The sequence below is a fragment of the Galeopterus variegatus genome, unplaced genomic scaffold (assembly GCF_000696425.1).
Source record: "Galeopterus variegatus unplaced genomic scaffold, G_variegatus-3.0.2 Scaffold9494, whole genome shotgun sequence".
NCBI lineage: Eukaryota > Metazoa > Chordata > Mammalia > Dermoptera > Cynocephalidae > Galeopterus > Galeopterus variegatus.
This window is the reverse complement of record NW_007735605.1, coordinates 55,914-62,492: the sequence shown is the minus strand read 5'-3', so window position 1 is coordinate 62,492 and position 6,579 is coordinate 55,914. Positions and strand designations below refer to the sequence as shown.

Here is a 6,579-nt window from a genome sequence, read left to right as displayed (position 1 = left end):
ATGCAGAAGTAAATCTCTATGACCCTTGCTTTCTACACCAATGCACATCATAATAAAATTTATTAGAACAGGAAATAAAGAAAAAAGGTAAAAACAGCCAGTGGGAAAAAGAGACATATTTCACGCAGAGCAACAAAAATGGACACAGCCGATTCCTTGTAATGAACAGCGCGAGCTAGAGGAAAGCTGAGTAGCATGTTTAACATACTGAAAGGAAAAGAATTGTTAACCTAGAATTCTACAACCAGTGATCAAACCTTTAAAAGTGAAGGGGAGATAAAGATATTTTGGGACATACGAAAGCTGACAAAGGTCATCACTAGCACATGTGCAAGACAAGAAGGTCAGAAGCAAAAGGATTCCAACGGGATGAGAAGTTTTGTAAAGTGCAGATTCCTGGGTCATGACCGCAAGATTTTGTCTCTATAGATCTGCAGTATGGCTTAGGCACGTGTATTTTATTTTCGTAATTTTATCTGTTTACTTTAATGTATAAAACATGCACATGCTAAAAAATGTAAAAGGTACGAAAATGTTGGTAATCATTGAAGCTGGGTAACGAGTACGTGGGATTTCACTGCACTAACTGTTCTCTCTACTTCTGTATACTCTGAAATTGTCCATAATAAAATGTTTTTTTTAAGTTTATAAAAAAATACCTGGTACCGGGCAGGAATTTGGATCTACACAAAGGAGTGAAGAGCACCAGATAGGGTTTATTATATCAGTAAATTTACGATTTTTTCTTACTATTTAAATATATTTTTAAAATAATAGACTATTTAGGGCCGGCCTGGTGGCGCACTGGATAGTGCGCCGCTTGGGAAGCGTAGAGGCGCTCCCGCCCGAGGGTTTGGATCCCACATACAGACCGGTTCCCGCTCACTGGCTGAGCGAGGCGCGGGATCAACACCAAGGGTTGCAATCCCGTTGCCGGTCCCAGTCCAGTACGGGGGCAACACTGAGGGTTGCGATCCGTTGCCAGACACGGAAAAAAGACAAAAGACAAAAAAAAAATAAAATAAAATAATAGACTATTTAAATAACAGCAATAATAATGTATTGCAGGAAATATAACATGTATAAAGGGAAAATGTATGACAACAAGGCACAAAGGGTGAGAAGGAAGAAATGGAAGAACACTATACACGTGGTACTGCACCCGACGTGATAGAATATCATCGAAGGTAGGTTGCGATACGTTACAGATGTACAATATTACCTCTAAAGCAACCATTTAAATACAAATGTATTTAACAAAGAGTTAGCATTAATAAGCCAATAGAGGACATAAAACAAAAACATAGAACTTAATCTAAATGAAGGCAGAAGACAGGGGAAAAAAGGACAAAGAAAAATGAATCAAATAGAAAGCAAACACCAACGTGACAGTTTTAATGCAATCATTTTATTTTATTTTATTTTATTTTTTAAAGATGACTGGTAAAGGGATCTTAACCCTTGACTTGGTGTTGTCAGCACCATGCTCAGCCAGTGAGCGAACCGGCCATCCCTATGTGGGATCCGAACCCGGGGCCTTGGTGTTATCAGCACTGCACTCTCCCGAGTGAGCCACGGGCCGGCCCTAATGCAACCATTTTAAAAATCACATTAAATGTGTGAGGGTACTCCAAAACTTCATGGAAAAATTGAATCACAAGATAATGCAAATCTTTCCATGAACTTTTTGAAGACCTCTTGTAAATGGTCTAAACACCCTAATTCAAAAGCAGAGATGTTTAGAGTGGATAAAAAACCAAGATTCAACTATATGGCTGCCTATAGGAAGCACACTCTAAATATAAAAACACGAAGACTTAAAAGTAAAATAATGGGGAGAGATACACAATGCTTGTCAAAGAGCAGCTATAGTAATAACAGAAAAAATAGATTTCAGAGCAAAGAATATTACTAGGGATAAAGAAGTTCATTCCATAATGATAAAGGGATCAATTCATAAAGAGGACAGAATAATACTAAATGTTTAGGCATATAACAACAGAACTTAAATATACATGAAAGAAAAGTTGAGAGAATTGCAAAGAGAAATAGGCAAATCTATAACTATTGTTAGAGATTTCAACAACCTTCCCCCATAATTGGTAGGACAAGTAAACAGAAAATCATAAGGGTATGGAAGACTTGAAAAACACAATCAACCAACTTGACGTATTTAACTCATCACAGCTACCATCAGTAATAATATATCACATCCATTCCTGATAAAAACTCTTGGTAAACTAAAAATATAAGGAAGCATCCTCCTGGGGGCCTGAAGCATGCAGCTGGGGACCAGACCCCTCTTCCCACAACCAGGCACACCGCCAGTGCCAAGGAGCATGCCAAAAACTTCACCTCCATGTAGGTGGCCCACCACAGCCACCACGGTAACCACGGCTGCCAAGAAAGTGGCTAGACGTCACAACCACCATGCAGATGATCCACCAGCCATGGAGTGCATTGACACAAGGAGAGTCACCAGCAGAGACCAAAGAAAAGAAGAGGATGTCTCTCTCCACAAAGCCCATTCCAGAATGACAGAAGGAGCATCTGCTCTATGATAATATTGGGGGACCTGAACGCACTTCTCAGCACTGGACAGATCATCTAGGCAACAAATCAACAGAGTAACCATTACTCTTTCAGAAGGAGAGAAGAAATCTAGGGTTATCAGTGGTGGGAGGGGAGCGGGAGAGGGGGACAGGGAGAGACTGGACAAGGGGCATAAAGAATAAGTACAATTTGTAACGATATACATACTAGTAATATCGGTTTGATCCACATATGTCAACATTGGCCCCCCAAAATATGCATAATCAATTATAATTCAATAAAATAAAATAAAGAAGGAAGCATCCTCAACCTCATAAAGGGCATCTACAAAAACCTATAGCTAACATCATACTTAATGGTGAAAGATTAAATTCTTTCCGCCTTAGAGGCAAAACAAGGATTTATACTTTTACTCAGTTCAACAAGTATATTGAGATTCAAGCTAGTGTGATAAAGGCAAAATATAAAATAAAAATAAAAAGGCATCCAGATTGGAAAGGAACAAATAAAACTTTTTAACAGACAATTTGATTGTGTAGAAAATCAGAAGGAATCTACTAGAACTAATGAGTAAGTTTAATAGGTTGCAAGATGCAAGATCAATATAAAAAAATCAATTGTACTTCTATATACTAGCAACAATCAATCATAAATTGAAATTTTAAAAGGCCACTTATATCAAAAATTATGAAATCCCTAAGGATAAATCTGTTAAAATGCACAAGGACTGTATGCTTAAAATGCAAAACATTGCTGAGAGAAATTAAATAACACCTAAATAAATGGAGAGCTATAACTTGTTCATGGGCTGGAAGACTTAATACTGCTAAGATGTCAATCCTCCCAAATTGATTTACAGATTCAACATAATTCAAATCCAAATCACAGCAGGTTTTTTTTTTTTTTTTGGTGTGTGTGTGTGTGTGTGTGTAGAAATTGACAAGGTGATTCTAAAATACATATGGAAATGCAAACAGCCTATGTAGCCAAAACAACCTTGAAAAAGAAAATGAAGATAAAGGATTACACTATGCATCTGATTTGAAGTCTTCCTTTATGGCAACGGCAATCAAAACAGTATAGCATTGGCAATACATACATGAACAATTGGTTTTGGACAAAGATGTAAAAGCAAAGCAGAGGAGAAATAGCCTTTTCAACAAAGGGTATTACTCATGAAAAAAAAAGAACCTGTTCCATACCTCACACCATGTATATAAGTTTACTCAAAATGGATCATAGACCTAAATTATTAAACTTCTAGGAAAAAAATAGAAAATCTATGCGACCTTAGGTTAATCAAAGGTTTTTTAGATGCAAAAGCATGACCTATTAAAGAAAAAAATCTATAAATTAGACTTTATCAGAATTTAAAGCTTCTGCTCTTGAAAAGACACTATGAAGTGAATGAAAAGACAGGCTACAAACTGGGAGATAATATTTGCATATCATCCGATAAAAGATTTGTATGTAGAATATATATCACAGCTGTCAGAACTCTAAGAAAATGAACAATTTAAAAATGGGCAAAAGAGCTGCACAAACATTCACTAAAAATATATGAATAGCAAATAGGCTCATGAAAGGACGGTTAACATCACTACATGTTAAGAAAATGCAAGTACGTGCATGAAGTCTTACCCCAGCAACATCAGCACTACAAATCTACCAGAATAGCTAAAAGTGACTGATCATTCTAGATACTGCTGAAGATGTGCAGCAACTGACATCCTCATACAGTGCTGGTGGGAATAAAAAACGTTTAAACCCCTTTGGAAAAGAGATTGGCAGTTTCTTAAAAATGTGAGCATTTACCTACCATGTGATACAGACATTCCACTCCTAGGTATTTACCAAGAGAAATGAAAACACACGTTCACAGCGCTCTGTGATTGCTCCACATTGGAAACAATGCAAATGTCCATCGACAGATGATTGGATCAATGAATTGTGTTATCTCTGCCAAGCCCATGGCCCCCTCCCACCCCACTCCAAACACAAGAAACCAAGATTAATTATTCATCTGATGTCCACTCATGCTGGAAATCAGTCGCAAACTCTGTGGGAGTCTCATCTACCAGAAAAAGAGGATATTCAAATGGCATCGGGGCGAGCCACGCTGAGCAGCCAGGTTAAGGAGCAGAAGATTGCAGCCAAAAGCAATCTCCAGTCCCCCAGGCCAGTATTCCACTTGTTATCACATCTGGATAGGACTTGGATCCTTTTTTCAGTGTCTAACATTCCATTTTTAGCTGGACTTCATTTTCTCCCACATACCAGGCATTGTCCTTGTCTATTATTTTTGAAGAGGAGAATTCCCTGGGGCCAGAAAGTCCACGGCTCCTGGATCCAGATGAGGGCTTTCAATTGCTCGGTGTCAGGTGAATATTGAAAGGTCACGAGCCTTTTCTTTGGCAGGATGGCAGAGTAGGGCTTGACCGCTCTCATCTGCTCTGGATCGACATCTGGTCTTTCCGGCCCTGGAGCTTCCCTCCGTAAAGGAGATATATAATGAAAAAGAATTATTACAAGGGAAATTGGATCTTCTTAGTGACACCAACATGGTAGACTTTGCTATGGATGTATACAAGAACCTTTATTCTGATGATATTCCTCATGCTGTGAGAGGAAAAAAGAACTACAGTTGTCGCACGACTGAAACAGCTTCAGGCAGAAACAGAAGCAATTGTGAAGATGTCTGAAGATCCAGAAACTACAAGGTAAATGCAGTCAAACAGGGATGGTCGGATGCTATTTGACTACCTGGCAGACAAGCAGGGTTTTAGGCAAGAATATTTAAATACACTCTACAGGGATGCAAAATTCCAATGTGAATGTGGGAATTACTCAGGAGCGGCAGAATATTTTTACTTTTTTAGAGTGTTGGTTCCAGCAACAGATAGAAATGCTTTAAGTTCACTCTGGGGAAAACTGGCCTCTGAAATCTTAATGCAGAATTGGGATGCAGCCATGGAAGACCTTACACGGTTAAAGAGACCATAGGTAATAATTGTGAGTTCTCCACTTCGGTCTGTTCAGCAGCGAACATGGCTAATTCATTGGTCTCTGTTTTCTTCAATCACCCCAAAGGTCGTGATAATATCATTGACCTCTTCCTTTACCAGCCACAGTATCTTGATGCAATTCAGACAATGTGTCCACATATTCTCTGTTATTTGACTACAGCATTCATAACAAAGATGTTTGAAAACGCTGACAGGTGCTAAAAGATCTAGCCAAAGTTATTCAACAGGAGTCTTACACTTACAAAGACCCAATTACAGAATTTGTTTAGTGCTTATACGTTAAGTTGACTTTGATGGGGCTCAGAAAAAACTGAGGGAATGTGAACCAGTGCTTGTGAATGACTTCTTCTTGGTGGCTTGTCTTGAGGATTTCATTGAAAATGCTCGTCTCTTTATATTTGAAACTTTTTGTCGCATCCACCAGTGTATCAGCATTAACGTGTTGGCAGATAAACTGAACATGACGGCAGAAGAAGCTGAAAGGTGGATTGTGAATTTGATTAGAAATGCAACGCTTGATGCCAAGATTTATTCTAAATTACGTCATGTGGTTATGGGTAACAATGCAATCTCACCCTATCAGCAAGTGATCGAAAAGACCAAAACCCTTTCTTTTAGAAGCCAGATGTTGGCTATGAATATTGAGATGAAACTTAATCAGAATAGTAGGTCAGAGGCTCCTAACTGGGCAACTCAGGACTCTGGATTCTACTGAAGAACTGTAAAGAAAAGATGAAAAAACTGTAAAATAAAACTATTATATAAAGGGTGATGCACATTTTATAAACAGTTAACATATTGAGTATAAATTTTAGAGAATTCAAATAAAATTGGCTGTAGTTCAAAAAAAAAAAAAAAATCACGAGTCCATACCCCAAAGTAAAACCCTGTAACTTGATATTGAAATTCTCTTGCTGAACTAGTGTTGGAGGGTGGGAGAATAGGAAATAAGTTGTAAAATGACCAGGGCTTACTTTTATTTAAAGCTTGGGTTAAAATA

At 38.1% G+C, this 6,579-nt stretch overlaps 1 pseudogene; it reads left to right on the top strand.

The window, feature by feature from the left end:
• The first annotated feature begins 5,032 nt into the window (after positions 1-5,032).
• LOC103609339 lies at positions 5,033-6,294 on the top strand (annotated as a pseudogene).
• The last annotated feature ends 285 nt before the right edge of the window (positions 6,295-6,579 follow it).